General features: G+C 43.4%; 1 protein-coding gene across 3 annotated transcripts in view; it reads right to left on the bottom strand.

The window, feature by feature from the left end:
* The window catches only part of ZFHX3 (zinc finger homeobox 3), a 255,803-nt gene that overhangs the window by 177,423 nt on the left and 57,995 nt on the right, over window positions 1-20,385 (bottom strand). For all 3 annotated transcript variants that reach the window (XM_053399816.1, XM_053399814.1, XM_053399815.1), the window contains one exon: window positions 7,481-7,803. The gene's annotated coding sequence lies outside the window, so the exon portion shown is untranslated. The remainder of the gene's footprint in view (window positions 1-7,480; window positions 7,804-20,385) is intronic.

Genomic DNA, 20,385 nt, shown 5'->3' with positions numbered 1-20,385 from the left:
ACTGTTATGTTCAAATTAGACCGCAATCCTAATGTGGGAGTTATCAAGGTAGCTTAACGCCCTTATCTGAGCTTGAGCCATTAGCATAAGTGAGACTGGAGGAACAAATGATGTTTCCATCTGTTTCCTGGTTGTTTTTAATTGTGTCCAATGGAAGGGGAAATGGTGGGTTGGTGGGAGTTTAGACATACTCTGAAGCATGTTTAAATCTCCCAATTTGAGGGTATGGTAGGGGAGTGAGAGGGTTTAGAATCCTCTAGATCTCAGCCACTTCCCAGAAATCCTCCCCTTTAAAAACTCTTATGACATCAAGTGGGCTAGAGCTTCAGAGGAGCCATCAGCACTGGAGAGGAAGGCTCTGACATCAAAGGGCCTCCCAAGAATCAGAACTGCACACTTTTCGTTATTAGGTGAATTTTATGCAGGTTTATGCAGTGGGGTCCTGCAATTCTGCAACCTGACTGTCCCTCAGTTGTTATATTCCTCATATACATTACAGGCAAGTTACATGAAGAGTGAGATCTTCACACTTTTCACTGCCTGAGCCTATGAGAAGCACCTACTCTGAGCAGCTGCATATGTTGCTGGTCCTCTAGGCTTGGGTCTTCTGCCCGTGGTTGACAGGAAAGGCTGGATGACTCCCAGCATCAGGGTAGTGGTGAGACAACAATGACATCTTGTTTAACTGGACTTGCAGGGTAAGAGGGCCATCAGGTTTTCACACTAAGCATCAAGAGAGCAGCACTCACAGAAGCAAGCTACTAAGCTTCAGCCACACTTGTTTTCATTCTGCAAAATAGAATCTGTCTGCTTGGAGTGTTCATAATGGGATAGCAACACACAGGCATCAGGATCTGCTACATGGGATGTCTATTCCTCTTGTTTGAATGGTGATAAGAAAAAGTGCCCAGAGGGGGCAGGGAAAGCAAATGCTTTTGGCTCCCAGTCACACTGGAAAAAGGGGGATGGAATGGTAAAGGGAACCCTGGTGTAGCCCTTAAGTCTCTCAGTGGAGAGAGAGGAACAATCTACTTGAAACTCTGACTGAATCTTTCTGAACAGTGAGGTCTCCCAGCTGAGTCTGCATGAGTAAGCATCTGCCAGAATCACAGGATTGGCTGAGCTTTATGTGAAGGCTTTGCTGAAAGGCTTGTTAAGGAAGCACTGCTGACCAGGCCATCCAATTGCATCACGCTTCAGAAACGAAATGTGCTGCAGCTGGGGAGTCACACGTTGGTGGCTTCCGGCAACAGAGGGATAAAATAACCAACTCTTTCCCACCCTTGGGGCCTGTGCCTCAGAGAATCTCCTGCACTTCCACCCAGCAGCTAGAGCCAATCTAGCAAGGAAAATGAAAGCACTTTCTGCTGCAGGCTGTGTGAAGTGGGTTGGTGGGACAGGTCAGTTACATCAACTTTCCCCAAAATAAAAAATGCAATTATTTATTAATTTATGAATGGCCTTTGGCAAGTGTCAAGGTAATTTACAAACAAAAACAGCTAACTATAATTGCAATTTAAAAACAGCATAAAATGAACATCTAGGGCAGAGATTTTTTTTTCATCCAGTGAATGTTAGTCTCATATTGCTTTTGTTATGTATCCTGTGGTGTGGAGTTTGAGCCTGGCAGTGTCTAAGATGCTGCAAGATTCTTCACATGCAAAGGTTCTGTGCTTTCCACTGAAATCCAAGGAAGCACAGGAAACACATTTGGTTTACTAGCACACTCTCTCCCATTAACCCGGTCCTCTACTAGTTCACAATACTGGACTACCTGGTACAGCAAGCCACCTCTCCATGATGTACCCAAGAGCACTGGTGACTTAAGCTGCAGTCCTTTACTCACTTGAATACTGTAAATGCTGTTGAATTCAACAGGGCTTACTTCTAAGTAGAATTACACTATAAACCAGTGGGTTTTGAAAATACTGAGGTGACAGTAAAATGGCAAAATGAAGAAGTGGGTGCTTGCTGGGGCCTCTAGCATAAGGTGCATTAACAATTGTGGCTCTGGGGACCTGGAATCGTCCTGTTCTGAAGTTGTATTGAACAAACACCTTTATCTCAAAATGCTCTGAGTTTCAGGAAAAGTGCTTTTAGCAGCCCTCCAAGCTCTTGAGTTCCCTGGCTTGAAAGTATCTCCTCTTTTCCCTCAGCCTCCTCCTTGGGGAAAACTGCTAAGAGTGTTTAGTTACAAGTATGGACCTACCCAGCAACACACTTACTCCCTCCCTTCATCTTGCCTAGCAAAGAATTAAAATGCAAATCAGAATTAACGGGCCACATTTAAAAGAGAGGAGTCTTCATATCTGATTTTTTGTTTACTTGGGCTTTTAATTTTGATTGTGAATTGGGCCCCCTACAAACTGGAGTTTTCTTGCTGGTGTATTCTGCAACATGTCATCCAAGCAATAATAGTGTATTAGTGATGGATATATACTAGACCATCTGCACATAATTCTACTTTATTTTTAGAATTTGTAGAATGCTTCCCCAATGTTACTGTGTTATTGCCATCTGGAGGGGAACTCTTGCATTATAGTTCACACTATGTCCTTTCAAATATATTTATAGGAGGGGAGTTATTGGGTTTTTTGTTCTTGTTTTTATTATGTATTTTGTGTTCTCATTTTGTATTTTTATGTTGTGAACCACCTTGTGATCTTCAAATGCAGGGTGATATACAAATTTGATCAATAATAATAATAATAATAATAATAATAATAATAATAATAATAATATAGCACAACAAAAGCAGGTCATAAAACCCCTGGAACATTTGTGGTATGAAAAGCTACTGGATTTCAGTAGGAAGCCATAGGACATGCACCTATTCCAAACAATGCAGTATGATCACCCTGAACTATTTGAAGGTGCAAACAGTATTGAAAGCCAGGTTGCATGTAACAGCCCCAATATTATTATGAATGCACAATTTAAAACATATGTATATCACCTCCTCCTTGCAGATTGCTCTTATTGCTCCCCACATCTGCACATACAAATTCCTGCTGACCAAGATCATTGTCCATAAGGCTTTCCTGCACTAAGTTATTAGTGTGGCTGCCCCTCAGTATTGACTATCTGCATGTGCAAAAGGATAAATCACTTCAGGTCTCAAAGGCTTCCTTTATCACACAAGCCATTCCTTGTGCAATAAAGAAAATCCTATACCTCATCTCTTGCACACAGTGATGCACATCTTCTTTCAGCATGATACATCTGTTGTGGGCTTGTTGGATTTCTACAGTATTCAGATGGTAATACTTTGTACCTGAGGTGAAATGGGGCCCTTCTCCAGAACAAGAGCATTTTCACTGTTGATGTGACTGTTCCCTGCAGGCAGTGCAGGGGGACTTCTAGACCCCAGAGGAAGTGAGGGATCCTAGCAGGTCCAGAATGTGGAAGGAACCACCCATGCAGGTACCTTAGTTTTTCAAAGGGTCATTTATCCTGGGAACCATGTGGCAAGGTTTAGAGCTAGCACTGGAAGCTTTCCCTGGGCACTTGGGCCCACAGCCAAAACATGCAGCTTAAAGGAAATGTAAAAGACACAAGAACCTAAAACTGTTTATTTTAACTCTCAGAAAGGCAGGGAGATGCTGGTGCCTCTGGATACTGCTGGCAGCCTAAGAAGTCAGATTCTTGGGGGAAAGGTTATAGCAGCTAATTAGAGTGCCTAATAAAACTGTCTACAGATGTTCACTGCCCATCCTGATACTCTTTGAAAGAATAGGACCTGAGTAGGTCCCAGATAAACCTGAAGAGCATTTCATCACTCATGCAGCATTCCTTAGAACTGCACTAACAGAATCATCATGATTACAGGGCCCAGCAAGCATCCTGCTATGTGCTGACTGAATGCCACCAGAAAATATTGGTAGAAAGAGGGTGGAATGTTGGTGGTCATTAGTCATTACATCCAATATCAGTGGGGCTTGTGAGACCCATCTTGCACATACACTGCCAACATGAAGAGGTACATCTTGTCTTTGTGCTCCATACATCTACCCCAAAAGCAATATAGCTAGGACTACAACTTCCTATCACTGCTGAGATACCCACAAGGAAACATATAATGCAATCAATGTTAATCCTGAAGGCAATACATTGGTTGGTATGGAAGGAAGAGGAAGACAACATTAGAACGGGTAGGGGATTTCAAGAGGGACAAACAAGGTTATATGGTGAGAGATAATTCAACTGTTGTACACCCATTTATCTCCATCTTTAAACTACAACCTAGGCTTTTATGGGTGGGCTCTATATGAAACAGAGCTGAACCAGCTAAGAAGCAAAAGGTGGCAGATCCCTAGAGGAAAACCAGCAGGAACTAGGGTGTATACAGTTTAAGACAAATCTGCCCTAAAAGGATAATGAGGGTAAAATTGTTTATGATTGCGCAGATGTGGAGAGGCACCCTATAGGTGTTTATAGGCTAATACAATAAGTTTCTGAACCATGATGAGTGAGCTGGAGTGCTTGGTCTTAGAGGAGAGCAGAAATATAGTGAGCATAATGGAAGTCTGGTGGAAGGGAGAGAACCAGTGGGACATGGTTATCATCAAATACAAATTCTATAGGAAGGACAGAAAGGGTGTGCTGAAGGTAGTGTTGCTCTTTATGTCAAAGAGGTCATATGAATTCAACACTAGAAATCCCAAAAGGGGTGGACTCCTCCACAAAATCACTGTGGGTGGTAATACCAGGCTTCAAAAATAGTTTAGTACTGAGGATGTACTACTGTGCCCCCAATAAAAATGCCTAGGATTAACTTGAGGTGGAGCATGACACCAATGAGAAAGCCAAAAGAGGAAGTGCTATAGTAATGGGTGGCTTCTATTATCTTCACATAGATTAGATGCATGACTGTTCGAGTAACTACAAATAAAGAAAATTTCTAGATACCCCAAAATACTGTGTCCTGGAACAGTTGGTCATGGAACCAGCCAGCCAGCCAGTGACTCTGGTCTTAATCCTAAGTGGCACCCAGGACTTGATGTGAGATGCAAGTGGTATTGAATTGGTTTGGAACACTGATTATAATACTATCAAATTCAACAAACAGTGGTACCTCTGGTTACAAACTTAATTCGTTCCGGAGGTCCGTTCTTAACCTGAAACCGTTCTTAACCTGAGATACAACTTTAGCTAATGGGGCCTCCCGCTGCCGCTGTGCCGCCAGCGCACAATTTCTGTTCTCATCCTGAGGTAAAGTTCTTAACCCGAGGTACTGATTCCAGGTTAGCGGAGTCTGTAATCCAAAGTGTTTATAATCCAAGGTGTTTGTAACCCGAGGTACCACTGTATGGTTAAGTGGAAAACTGCCAAGAAAATCCAACACCATCACATTTGACTTCAAAAGAGGTGCATCTGAAAAATGAGGTGACTGGTAGAAAGGAATTTGAAAGAGAAAGTCAAATGGATTAAATATCTCTAAAATATCTGGAGGTTATTCTCAATAATAGAAGCTCAGCTAGAATGTATAATACATTCAGGAAAGGTATCACTAAGGCCAAGAGGATGCCAGCTTGGTTAATGAGCCAAATCAAGAAAGCTCTTAGAGATAAGATTGCTTCCTTCAGAAAATGGAAACCTTGTCCAAATGGGGAAACATACACACCCCTTTTCATCCAACTAGTTCTCACCAATCCCTGCCTAGTTGTTATATTCTTCCAAAATCAAATCAGAGACAGTAGGTATTTTCCCACTCACCAACCTGGCAATCATTAGTAGTAACACTACCTAAGTTATTGGGGATGGAAGACAGGCCAGAAGGGGAGACAAAGTGCAAGTATGGCCCCATCTCATCACCTGATGTCTCTGTCCACTACCATAGCACCCTCTGCTGATAACACAAAGTCATACAAGGTGATTAAAACATATCCCCAAGCTGGGTGAATGGGCATTAAATGGCAAGTGTGTTTCAATGTAAGCAAGTGTAAAATGATAGAAATTGGGGTAAGAAAAATCCTACTTTCATATATACTATTCAGGTCTTAACCGACAGTGACAACAAATCGTAATGTCGTGACGAATAGCTGAATGACAATGTATGCAGCAGCTATGAAACAGACAAATTCCATGTTGGGAATCATTAAGAAAGGAATCCAAATAAAACTGTCAATATCTACGGTGCAGCAACTCTTGAAATACTGTGTACAGTTCTGGACACTGTGCCTCAATGATGTTGCAGAGCTGCAAACAGCAAGAAAATGATCAGTGGCTTGAAGCAATTCTTATTTGAGGAAAGGTTACAATATCTAAGGCTTTTTACTTTAGAAAAAAGGTAAGTAATAGGGGGCATAATGGATGTGTAAAATTAGGAATAGAACTCAGGGCCACCCAATGAAGCTGAAGATTCAAGATGCACAAAAGAAAGGGCATCTTCACACACTGAGTATTGTGGGCCCAATTTTATGGAACTTCCAACAGAGGGTGGATGGGTCCCTTTCCTGTTGAGTACGTGACACCTAATGAAGACTTTTTGTTCCATTGGGTATTTTAACTGAATTCTGATTTTATCGCTTTAATTGATTTTTATTTTCATTGCATTGATTTATTTGTGTAAGCTTGGAGACTTATCATAATTAAGCTGTATATCAATTGTGAAAAATAAAATTATGGAATTTGTAATGACAAGATGTGGTGATGTTCACCAACACAGATGGCTTAAAAGCAGGGTTAGACAAATGCATGGAGAATTAAGCTATCAGTGGCTGTAAGTCATGATGGCTCCAGTATCAGAGCCAGTATGCCTCTAAACACCAGTTGCTGGGGACCACAAGTGGGGGTGGGGGTGGGAATGCTATTGTGTTCATGTCCTACTTGTGGATTTTCCATAGGGATTTGTCCTCATGGCTATATTGTTGCCTATGGGAAGTTCACAAGCAGGACATAAGCGCAATAGCACTCTCTCACTTGTGATCCCCAGCAACTGATGTTCAGAGGCATACTTTGATATAGATAGCATATAGCCATCATGATTAGTAAAAAGACCTAGCACTATGGTCCCATCTTCATTTTAATGACTTGTTATCGACAAAGAGACAGAGTGGCAATCCTCCCTAACTGTGAAAATGACAGAGTTCATGTTTCAGTCTGTTCTACCCTAACACCTCTTCTGAAATTTTTTTATGAATTTAATTGTGGGAGGGGTGGATAAATGTGAAATGGTGGCTCACGGTATTATGAGAGTTACTGCTTTAGAAAATTTGATGATTTATTTACTTATGTATTAGTAATTGTATTTTACTGATTTGTTAGGTGTTGTTAAGGATTATGTTATTTTGTGGATTTCTCTCTCTCTCTACCTGTTGTAAACCAGCTTTTGACTCATGGAAAGGGTGGTATAAATAACTAACAATATGTATGAAAATGTTATACCGTCCTTCTATTAAAATGACAATGGTGGTGGATGGGATACAATACATTAAAAACTCAGCAGGAAAAAATGAAAATTGCACCATGTGCTTCCTACCTGTTGGTGTCTCTTGCACTTCCTTTCTAGGCTCTTCTTTTCATGCGTCTTTGAGATCCAGATGGTAGTAAGGAGGCCCAGAGTCACCAAGTGGGCATGAACAGTTTGTTTCTGCAGATTAATTGACTCTTTGGTGAATTTCTGTATGAATTTTTTCAGACCAATCCCTTTACTGTTTCATAGCATCTTTTGGTTCTGGTAAAGTCTAATAAATCAAAGATGAAGAAATAATTTCTGCATCTGATTGTCCAGCTGATGGATGAAGCACAGAGTCTGCGATTGAACTCCTCTCCAGGTAGGTCCTTGGTAAGGACTCTTCCATCCTAAAATAAGAGAAGACTACATTGGCTCCTTGAGATGGGAACTAAACACAGCTCATAAGTTTTTTACAATCCAGCTCCCTACCTACAGTATATGTTTCAACCCACTGAGAATATAATATACTGCCATTCCATGACCCCTACTACCATATAACTTTATTTCTAATGTGTCTTAGATTATCCAGGGATGGATATATGTATAATACTTGAGACCAGTGCATTCCCTGTGAAAAAATATTTCTCTGAAAGGACATACAATGGGAGCCAGCTAGTGCAGGACCCAGGAAGAAGATATTGATGGGGTTTAACAGTATGCAGAATATGGAAAGAAGAGTCTAAAAGTCAATAGAGCATGTTTTGTGCTCCAGCACTGTAGGAAGGAAGCAGTTGTAGGCAAGAACCTCAGTAATCTGAAAGCATTGAACAATTTGCAAAATCTGAATTAAAGGACCAATGATTCAGAATTTTATTCCATTTTATGAAATACTGAATGAAAGGTAAGTTTTGGTGCCATAAGTGGTAAGTGTCTGATTTTTCCAGTTAGGATGCATGCAAAAAAATCCCTGCTAATGTTATTAGCAGAGCCACTCATCTCCTTACCAGGTTGTGGCCCCGATAAGCCACCCTTTTGCGCCTCCTGGAGCCCCTCAGCCTAGTTTATAGCCCTTCTGCTACTTCGTACTTGAGACATCCAATAACTGTCTCCTCTTATTAGCAGTTTTATCAATAAGGACTCAGCTATCGACAGGCTGCAACTTGAAAAATACAGCCCAACTGTCCCTGGAAGAGCATCTGAGGACTGCTCAGCTTTTAAGGTCTCATTGCATAAAAGCTGAAGTGAGTTCTTACCCTTCTAATCTTTGTCCCCTATTCTAGCACTGCAGGGATGGTCCACACTGGCTTGTGGGCATAGTTCAGGCTGGGTTAATTAAGCATATTGAGCCAATAACCTTCCATGTTAGGATAGTGATATTCATAATTTAATGTATTGCTGCTGAAACATTAGCCTGTCAACAAATGGCACCATGCCACAGAAGTCTTAGTGCTGACCACCTTTCAGTAAAATGAGTGCATTGTTAAAGCAGGCATAAATCATTTATGGTTATGGCTCTATTGTCAAACTGTACATGCAAATAAGCAGTAACTTGGGTAATTTATTTTGCCTTTTGGAGATTATTTTCATGATTTTATTATCCCATTTTATGATTCATAGGCACTGGCCAAATGCCATTTTGTGCCTTTTCAGTGCTTTGCTGCTATTCTGTTAGTCATCTTCAAAACAAGAGGGAATCTGGCATCAGCACTGTCACAGTCCCAACAGCTTCCAGCATGGTTGGTGGAAATCCAAGCATCTTATTGTGGATACACCATTCCATTCAAAATACAGGAAAACAGTTGACAAGGCTTTATTGGAAAGGATGGTGAATGGAAGAAGTTTTAGATTGGAAACCTCTTTGGCTAGAGACCTGTCAAACCTGTTCTTTGTACAGCCCTATGTTTATGATATTTAAACACAAACAGCAATATAGATGGGGTGTTCTACAAGCTTTTAGCCCACCAGTTGATGAATGGGTTCATGTATAGACCAGGAATGAAGCCTCAATTGGCTTTTGGAGCACTCTGGCAATTAGCTGCAAGATTGCTGATGTTTCTTCTTCTTCTTCTTCTTTTTTTAATTAATCCTGCTCTTCAGCCAAAAAAGGATCTGGAGCAGCTAATGGAACACATGAGGGAATGCACAGGATTCAGAATATGAAAACAAGCAACAGCAGCACTAAGCAGGCATCACAGCATCCAGGAAGGGGAACCTGCAGCTGATCATTTTCAGCAGAGGTTGAAGATTGTGGTAAATCTGTACATAGGGTAGAAGACTTGAAATGTTCTGTGTCCTGATGCTTACATAGCATCTGAAGTCACCCTTGTAAGATGTTGTGGTACTTTGCTTGTCATTTATTTATTTTGTTTATTTAAACAATTTATATACCACTTAATCACAGTAATCTCAAGTGGTATACAGGAAACCAAATACAATAAGACTAAAATGAGTTAAAACAATAAAATCAGAATTTAATTTAAAATAGTCTTATTAAAATTTAATTTAAAAAGTATTCAGTAAACACTGGGAGTTCAACAGGAAGGGGCCCTGTGTGACCTCAACTGAAAGGAAGTTTCATAAAATTAGGCCCACTATACTGAGTGGGCAGCTCCTTGTGGATGCAATCTGTGCATCTGAGCCATGGGGGACCACCAACAGTGACTACCCCAAATACTTCAGTAATCAAACAGGAATATGAAGAATCAGGCAATACCTGAGGTATCCTGGGTCCAAGCTGTTATGGGCCTTGTAAATAAGAACAATGAACCTGGCTGGGTAGCATACAGGCACCAGAGTTATGTGTTGGCAATAGTCTGTCCCAATCAACAGTCTAACTGCAGCATTTTGCATAAGCTAGAGCCTCCAGACCAGGTCCAAGGGTAGCCCCACATGGAGCACATAGCAATAACTGAGTCCTGAGTGAATCACAGCAGTCAGACTATTCCTGTCCAAGAATGGTCATAGTTGGCATACCAGCCATAGCTAGTAAAAGGTGCTCCTAGTCACTGAGGCTACCTTGATCCTCCAGCAACATGGATGGATTCAGGATAATTCCCCAACTCTGAACATGTTCTTTCAGAGGGAGTGCAAACCTGTATAGAACAGGCAACTGGCCTATCTCCTAGACGTGGGGACCACCAATCCTCCATCCTTCTGTCTTCCCAAGGTTCAAGCTCAGCTTACTGGATCTCAACTCCACAACTGTGCCCAGACAATGGTTCAGATTTTGCACAGTATTTCTTGACTCAGATGTTATGGAGAAGTAGAGCTGTGTGTCATCTTTGTACTGATGTCACTTTGCATCCCAACTCCAAAAGAGTGCACCCTGTGGCTTCATACAGATGTTGAACAAAAATTTGAAATAGATGATAGACAGATGATAGAAAGAAAGAACCGCATTGAGAACAAGATTGCATGCAGTGGTACACTGTAGTGCAAAGACCATTAAACCAAAAAAGCTATCTTCTAATGCTACTCATTGGAAACACCCTGTAAGTAGAAGCAAAACAACAGTAGAAAAATGCCCCTGATGCCTAACCCACAGAGCCAGTCCATAAGGATACCATGGGTAGTGGTATCAAAGCGGACAAGAGATTAGGCAGAAGCAGAGAGGCACTTCTCCTGTCCCACTCTCGATTCAGGTCATTTATCAGGGTAACCAAGACTGAGTCTGTCCCAAAACTGCACCTGAATCCAGACTGAAACAGATCTAGATAATTCATATCCTCCAGGAACTCCTGCAACTGCTCAGCCAGCATTCTTGTCACCACCTTCCCCAAAAAGGGGTATTTGCAACCAGGAAGTAGTAGTTATATACCATGGAATCTGGGATGAGCTTCTTCAGGAGTGGACACACTACCACCAGTTTAAAGGCAGTAGGCATCACACTGTGTTGTAAAGCATGTGTTCACTATACCCTGGAAACATCCAGCCAACCTCACTCCCCAGAACTAGCTTTCACCAGCCAAGATGGGCAGGGGTCAAGAGAGCAAGAAGCCAGTTGCATCATTATAAGAGTCATGTCCACATTATCATAAACTGAAATTGATCCCTCAGAGCATAGGAAGGCACTGCATTGGACACATCAGCTGGAACACCAATGACAGTGGCATTGAAGGCACTATGGAGCTAAGTTACTTTATCCTCAAAGTGTAGTGCAAATTGATCACAGCATGCTGCTGAGTGCTCCAGAGACCCATCCACTACTTCTGGTACAACTATTTTTTTTTTAAAAAAAGGTATTTATTAAGATTTTCCACCATAATACAATAAAAAATCAAAAAAGAGAAAAAAACAAAAGAAGTTTAAAAACACATAAAGTTCACAATCCTTATTTTCTATAACATATTTCCCTGACTTCCCCACACCTCTCCCTCTTGTATTCCAGTTCAGATTGTTGGTTCAACAAGTTCTTGTCCCTATTTTTAAACCTTTTTATATTTAGTTCTTTTAAAAAAGCCAATTTTGCCTTATAGACTTCATATTTATACATCATTGCTTATTCTTTAAACCTTTTTCTAAAGTCGGCCTAAATTCCCTTCCACGTTTTCCCCAATTTTCATACAAATATCCAAACGAAATAAAAACAGAACAGGTTAAATTATACACCCTTTGGATTCCCAGACTCCACCCCCCCTTTCCCGGTTTCAATCCCCAACAAACGTCCATCAGTCCATCTACTATCAGCCTGGAGATCTCACGTCCGAGGCTCTTAATTCTCTCTCAATTCCTCTCTGCCGGTTTTTTTTGTAGTCCTTGGTATTAAACAGCAAATCTCGGAGAAGCTCTAGCCCAATAAGGTCCATGTTTCCTCCAGCCAGACCTCCATATTTAAAAGTGGAGCCTGAATCTTGTTTCTTAATCCTTTCAAGTCCAAATGTCCCCAAAGCTCCACCTTCCACCTTAATCAAATTTGTAATCCTTAGGTCTTCAGATCTCCACATAAGGAGATCCCTCCATTTTTCAGTTTCCAATTCAAACCAGATTTTCATCATCAAGTTCTTATTTTCCTTTGTAGCCATCGTGTCAGGCCTCTGGCCTTCCTTTATCTTTGACAACATTGCAGCTCCTCCTTCCTTTTCCTCAGGAACAACATATACCTCTTTCCCCTCACTCTCAAATCTCTCAAGTTTCTCTTCTTGGCCAGCTGCATAAGCTTCCTGAGTCGAATCCTTATCAAATTCAATGAATTTGTTTACTGTTAAGTCCAGAGTTGCAACATTTGTAACCAAAACATCAACTTGGCCTTGTAGCTTTCCCAAGAGAACAAAAACTCTGTCCAACTTAGCTTGAATTTCCCCTCCTTCAGCCATTCTTGTAATGTCCCAAAACCCCCTCTAGAGGGATTTTGGTTACTTAGTATTCCTTCCAGTTCAAATCCAAAAATCAAATTAGTTTGTATCAGTTCTTCCTTATTTTCGACAAAGTATAATCAAATTGTCACAGATATAGCCAGCAGAAGCAGTAGAAACAAAGTTCCCTTTTTCCATCTTGACAGCTAGTTTGACAGCTGTCAAATTCTTCAATACCTTTCCAACAGGCTCTCTCGCGGATCACTCCCGGGTCTGGGGGGGTGGTGGTACCTCAGCTCCCAAAATTAGCTCTTATCCTCCAGTACAATTACTTGTAGTGCCAAATCGTGAAATTAATATCTTTTGCCCAATAAAGAGAAAGAATCGACCTTAGTTAGCAGGTACTTGTTTTAGGTTGTTTACAGGACGGGGAGACGGACTTCCTGTTTACGCCTTCCCCGATCGTGCCTAATTCAAAGAAGATTTTCTTTGCAAATCCAAATTCCGTACTACTCACGGGTTGTTGTTTTGAGGTCCAATTCACAAGAAGTAGTCAGCGCTCTCCGGCCATGGCAGCGCAGCTTCACTCCGCAGGAGAAGCAGTCGACTCTCAGCACCGCACCACTCACCCCGTCCCCTGTTCCGTAGCCTTTAAAAAGGCTCCTTCGCGGGTCGGGGGGGCGCTAATGGTGCCCGCCGAGTCACCAAGTTCACAGGCTTCACTGCCTGTGATTTCTAAGGGTCCCCGCGTCGCCGCGGCGGCAAGACCCAACTCCTACGGAGCCGATTCCCTCCGGAGCTCGGAGGGAATCCGCCATTAGCCGATGGCGCTAACCCGGAAGTCCTACTTCTGGTACAACTAGCCTACAGAACACCTGAAACAACTCTGCTGGATGGTTCTCTGAGGATACAATGGAGGTAGAAAAGTAATTCTTCTTTACCACCTTTACTGCTGCTTGGTAGGCAGAGTTATGTGACCTAACAAGCATTCGGTCATCTTTGGACTGAGTTTTCCACCACCTGTGTACTTGGGAAAGGGTGGTGAAATTGGGTGCATAACCTCATTGGAAATAAAAAGTTTGTCCTTATCTGCCACCATGAGCTTCTCTGTAGCATTCTCAGGGTATCTACTCACTTGGAAACCTCTCAGCTTAGGAGGTACTAGACTGATGAAGTCGGAATGAACCAGTGGCGTAGCGTGGGGGGTGCAGGGGGGGCTGGCCGCACCGCGCGCAACATCTGGGGGTTAGGGTTAGGGGGCGCAAATCCACGGGTTAGGGGGCGCAAATTACTTGCCTTGCCCCGGGTGCTGACAACCCACGCTACACCACTGGAATGAACTTCCATCTACTCACTAACGTGCATCTGATTAACTTATATAAACTATTAGATGCATGATCCTAACATATTTTCCATGAGCTGCTGATTCCATCAATATCAGTATAATAAATATCAATCACTTTAAATAGTTATTGTACTCTTGTGTTGGATAACTCATATATTGTAATAATCTCTTGTGTTATGCTGATTTTTAAAAAATGCTGCTTTGCAAACCTCTTGCAATAATTCCATGGCCCCTCAAGGCGTCCACAGCTCACTGGCTGGAAACCACTGAACTAAAGAATACAGATATTAGTGGTGTTGCCACAAGATTCCCCAAACCACTGGATAAAGTTCATATCCACTGCTGAGGAGGTTCAGGGTGACTATCCAATTTGAGGATCAGTGAGATCTAAGCACACAGCCATTCAGGATATGGTTCAGCATTATAATTACCTCTTCACCTCTTCCCAAGCTATTGAATTAAGCCTAATCTTTCTGGGCAGGGCAGGACTGTTTCATTTTACCAATAAGGGACAGTTATTCACTGCAAGTCGAAGAGAGAATGAAAGGAACAAGAAAAGCAAAGTATATAAGCTCACTGTGAGTACAATAAATTTTAGAAATTAGGACTGTTTCACACAGGCAAACATTGGTTTGTCACTTAGGCTACAAACATAACAGGGAGCTGCAGACAATCCTGATTAATGTACCTGTTATGGTACACATGCTTGTCACAGTAACTTTTTGTATCATTATGTGGTACACTTAAAGCATCTTAGATGCACACTTAAGAAATGTCACCTGTGTTGTAGCTCTTGCACAAGTTGTCACATTGATCATCATGCGCTATAAAGATCAACATTCCCAAAATAAATTTTTGACCTATTGCTCAATAATGTATCTTATGCAATTCAAAATGTTTCTGGTGATGATCCACTGAACCTTGACTGAACATAGAAAAGGCTTAGAGCAGGGGTGTCAAACTCAAATTCATCGGGGGCCGCATCAGCAGTTTGGTCACCCTCAAAGGGCCGGTTGTATCTGTAGGACTATGTGTCCACTCTTTATTTGTATGGTGCATGTATGGGGACATATTTATACGACTGCTGGCATTATATCACTCCGTTTCTCCTCTCTTCTACAATGGGAATAACCATGGCCTACCTCCTAAGATCGTTGTGAGATCACATTAAGTGTGTGCAGTCGGGTACTGCTGCTGCAAGGCTGAAAACAAGAAACCAGCTCCCTAAAATACAAGCTGGCAATAGCCCATTATGTGGGTCAGAGGCGGCTCTGGTGCAAGTTCAGCTTTTCTGCGGAGCTCAGAGAGGCGTTTGCCACCCTAACCCACCACGCTCCGTTGGCCCCAGTGTCTGTTGCGTGTGCCGGGGGGGGGGACGATTGCCACGAGGCTTCCGGCAGGTCCTTCACCCAGGAGGAAGAGGGCCCAGCCTGCCTCCATCTCTTATGGCCCTGCACCCCAGGGACCCCAAGCCTGCAAAGGAAAAGCACAGGCTGCTTTAATATCCCCATGTGCTTGCTGACAACCTCCCACTCCACAGCACCAACAACCGGCCCTTAAGGTGGCTCGGGCCAGCAGCAGCAGCAGGTGACACAACTTCGGCTGCCATCTCTCCAGCAGAGCAAGGCGCCGACGCCGACGCTGCTCGGCTTCCTCCGGCCAAGCTTCCTCTGGTGCGCGGGTTTTGCTTTCGTGCTCTCTTTATTTATTTTTTGCAGCAGCGACCTTGCTAAGCCAGCACCCGTTGCGCGTGGGTTGCTTGGAGGGGGCGCGCACAGAGCGACCCGAGCAGCTTTCCGAGCCAACCCTCCTCAAGCCCACCTTAACAAGGGCCTAGGCTTGCTAACTTTGCGGCTAGACCTCGGTGTTTGAAATGCAGAAAATGTGCAGGACTTTAAAGGTGCAGCGACCCTCCCGCATCCAGCCTGCCTTTCTGGGAGGAGGAGGAGGAGGAGGAGGCGGGGGCGGGGCGGGCGAGTCACCCGTGCAAGAGGGAAGAGCGAGCGATGGCCCGGGATCAGGCCTCTCCGATCAGGGCCAAAGGTGAACCGAGGGAGGAAGAGAGAGAAGGATCCCTAGCTTCGCATGCAGCAGCGGCTCTTACGCGCGCGGACCCCGCGATGGCGCAGCCGGTGTCCTGTGCTTTGCTCCGTCCAAACGGGCAAAGCGAGGGTGGAGAGCCGGGAAGCAGTCCGCATTTCACAGAAGCAAGTGCCGCAATGGGTACTGCGAGCCAGACAGGCCTTGACAGCGGAGGGCGGGCTCGATTCAGGGCTTGGCGAGGAGGAGAGGGAGAAACCCGAAAGGGCACCGCGTGGCTGGGTTGGGTTGCAAATCAAGCGCGTGAAAGGGTTGCCTTTTGCAGAGCCGGACAGGCGCGGAAGGAGCGTTCCTGCCTTTGTCATTGATAAAAGGGCTTGTGGGGGAAGCGGGGGCGGCCCTTACGGACACCAGGAATTGCTGGCTACACGGGCCACATGACGAGGTCTGGCGGGCCGGATTTGGCCCGCGGGCCTTGTGCTTGACACCCGTGGCTTAGAGCCAAAGCCAGGGTTGTTCACTTTAAAACTGCTCTCGTGGCCTGGAGAGTGTCTCAGGCAGCAGGTGCCAGGAGAGATCTCCGTGCCAAAGATTCTGGAGAGCCACTGCCACCCACAGGAGACAGTCCTGGGCTAGACAGATAACATCATATACTGCATTGGATTTCAAGGCAGAAGAAAGGTGGGGTAAAAATGAAAGAAAGGACTGTCTGGGAGGGACCACAGATCTCCTTTGCCAACTATGACTACATTTTGTGCTGCACAGCCAAAAGCGGGAGCAACCATTACTCTCTTAGCTACAGCTACAAGAGAGTTAAAGCTGAGGTTTCTAAATTGCTCTCTTGAGGTCTTATTACTTGTTGATTAGCTCCTTTTGGGGACTGCATCAAACCTTCTACAATAATAAACACTCCCTTCATTGGGAATTCTGTAACAACCTCAGCTGCCCTGCAGCCCTCTGTCCTCGCCTGGAAAAGGCAGCAACATATGTGAGAATTGCTTCCCCTTTTGGGTTGTGAGTTCTGGAAGTGGGTGGACATACTGATCTGTGGAATATTTAACAAGCTTATTGAGAGCAGATATACAAGTGGCAGGTTTGTATACTTTCATATTTAACTTCTCAATCCTAAAAGTCTAAGCAGAAACAAAAGTGGTCTGTGTACCTGTGGGAAAGCATTTAAGGTAGCTTGGTCCTTGGCTGCTGTCAAAAACAAGCTGCTCTTTGACAAACCAAGTTCCGCACTTGTGTGATGCTGGTCTTGAGCAGCATCACCCCTCTGCTCTAGTTAATTAGTGTTAAAGTGCCAATTACAAGGACAAGAAGCAACTCTGGAGAATACTGTGGATGTGGGTCAGAAAATATGAGCAGAACTGGTAGGAGGTCCTACCCTGAAGATTTCTAAGTAAAATTTGGCCTTCAGCTTGGCAAAAGCCAAAGCCATGCCATTGAAAACTAATTGTTTTGCCGAGATGACTTATGCCATTATTTGGATTACACTTACAATTCTAAAAGAAAGGGGAAGGAAATACAGAATCTCAAGCACAGGGGACATTGTTCTCCGTTTCTGATATCTGTGTTTCTCTCCAAAACAGGGCATGGGGCCTCCCTAAAATCCTCTGTAATGAATTAGCCTGAAGTTATCTCAAGTCATTGCCTCAAAAGAGCCAGCTACCTGTTGGAAGAGAGGTCTGATCGATGCGAACTAAAGCAGCCGTGCGTGAGCTGTTACACAGTGGTTAGTATTGATCAGAGCTAAAGGCTGCCGATAGGAATGTAGAGGGAACTGACAGGCGGAGAAGAGGAAAGGAGGAAACTGCCTTCGCTGGTGGCAGTCATACAGAGGAAAGCCGATAAAAAGTCAATTCCACTTAAGTTAATAGCTGCTAACTAAATATTTTGGGGGGCAGAGCCTTCCCTCTGTTCCGGAAGTGAGACATCAAGCAAGAGCTGGGCATCGACAGATGAGATCACAGAAAGAGTTGTGATGGCCAGTTGAGCAGAATGAGAAAGACGTAGGCTCCACACAATCTGCTGTTGCGTATATCAGAGGGAAGAAGCAGAAAGGTAGCAAACAGCATGGGACCATGGGCATCTGCAGGATTTTTTCTGGGATGGAAGGCACAAAGTAAAGATTCCAGAGTAATAAAATGCGCACAGACACACACACACACAGAGCGAGAGAGCTGATCTGCCTTTTCTTAAAGTTCTGGCGATTGAGCAATGGTGAGACCCAAACAGACCTGACCTCTGAGAAACAAGCATTCCAGTCTACCCCTCAGTTGTTTTTCATTTAGTAGACCCACTTTGCTTCTACAGATAGACCTGGAATCCAGATATATTTCCATCTATGACTAAAACACTTTATTATTTTGCTGCCTTTTTTTTTTTACTCTCTCCAGCCCCTACTGTTGCTACAAGTAAGTTCTCAGCTATGCCCCCTGCATTTCCCTAAACACATATCCCAGGATCAGCAGTGGACTACACAGTTTTGGCATACACTATTCTACCTCCCTACAGCAAAATGGGGAGCAGGGGGTGGACTCACTGGGCTACTTTGCAGGGCTGGCATAACCTGTGCTCTCTCAGCCATCACTCCATGCCCTGCAATATGGATATAATAATAAAGGGAATTGCATTGGAACTGGCTGGGTAATTTTTTAAATGTTCACAAACTCCTGGGAGGAGGGGGAGAATTATCTTTTTTTATATGAATAATATTCAAATTAATAAAAATAAAAATGCCCATCTTTGCTGCTATGTTCTGTTTTGGGGTATCTTTTGCCCAATCACAGCTACATTAACATCCTTGATACCTGAATTGTTTTCTGTTGAGCAGCAAACATTTCTCTCCCAGAGAGGACTAGCAGAAAAAGGGGAAACTGCCTCCACAAATAAACCCAGGCATAGGCAAACTTGGCCCTCCAAATCATCCCTGACCACTGGTCCTGTTAGCTAGGGATGATGGGAGTTGTAGTCCCCAAACATCTAGCAGGCCTTTTGCCTATGCCTGAATAAACCTATGCATGGAGTTCCTTCTTCCAGGCAAAGACACAGGAAAGGCTGGCAACATTAACCCTGCCATGTAGGAATCCCTTGCAGACAACAGCAGTGCCTGGAGACAAGTCATGTATCCACGGCAGTGACCAGAGGAGAAATGACTGCTGGGAGGAGCACAGAGAGAATAAATGCCATGGTCCATCTGTAACAGTGAAACTGGATCCCTTTATCTGCCCCAGCTGCAATAAACTATGTCTCTCCTGTACTTGTCGCTACAGCCACAATAAGTGCTGTAATTCTCCAACAATTTGACCTTACCCCCAAATGGTGCACTCTTCCATTGTCTCTCAAGACGGATGGATGTCAACAACAAAAACACTTGGGTTTGTCCCTTGAAATTCTCAGTCAATGCAAGAGTGAGCATGAATGGAGAAAACAGCATTTGATTAAGATTAGGGAAGGGGTGATGAGGGTGAATTAGGAACGAAGTGGTAGCCCTTTTAAATTTTTTAAGGTGTGGTGCATCTGAGGTGTGGTTCAAGTGAGGAAGAAGCTCACTAAGCAGAGATGAAACTTGCATATCCCAGGGGCAGTGGAAGAAGCAAATGAGGCACTGTGGAAGGAGTATCATTTGGCCACAAAGAGTAGCACAGATATTGCTGCACAGTTCTAACATTTAACTTGCAAGCCTGTAAAAGTAAAATTTTGCTACAGAATATCAGGGATAAAACCAGAAATCAAATTGTGTTTTGTATAGAATGTATATAATCTACACATTATATACACATTTAAGCATTCATCATCACATTTTCTCCCCCTTCTCCCCCATTGGGAACTGATCTTCTTACATGCACTGGAAAATGAAAATGAACATATTCAGGTTTCTTCCCAATTAGTTAATTGCTGGGTTCTTCTATAATCTGCACTCGCTGAAGTCTCTCTTCTGACTTGAGTAAAGTTAACTTTTCTCTCTCTCTCTCTCTCTCTCTTTTTCTCACACACAAACAAGATTTCTATTAAGTGGACAGTTTTACAGAATTAGGTGTTGAAACTGAACATAGGCATTGATGATGCAGACTTGGGAAACTTGGATCCTGATTCCAAAGACTAGGAATAGTGTGGGGATCTTTTACAGCCATATGCTTTCTCAGACTCTGGGTGGAAGATTCATGACTGTATCAGGCTCCTGGTTTTAAATCGTCTCAGTCACTCTTGGGTCTGCTACTACTGCTTCCTTAATGGGTCTTGCTGAACTCAATTGTATGCTTAACCAGTGTGACTGACAGAAATCCAATGCTGACCACTTCATTATGTGG

The sequence above is a fragment of the Podarcis raffonei genome, chromosome 8, assembly GCF_027172205.1.
Source record: "Podarcis raffonei isolate rPodRaf1 chromosome 8, rPodRaf1.pri, whole genome shotgun sequence".
NCBI classification, from domain to species: Eukaryota; Metazoa; Chordata; class Lepidosauria; order Squamata; family Lacertidae; genus Podarcis; species Podarcis raffonei.
The sequence above is the reverse complement of the archived record's forward strand: the minus strand, read 5'-3'. Positions and strand labels throughout refer to the sequence as shown.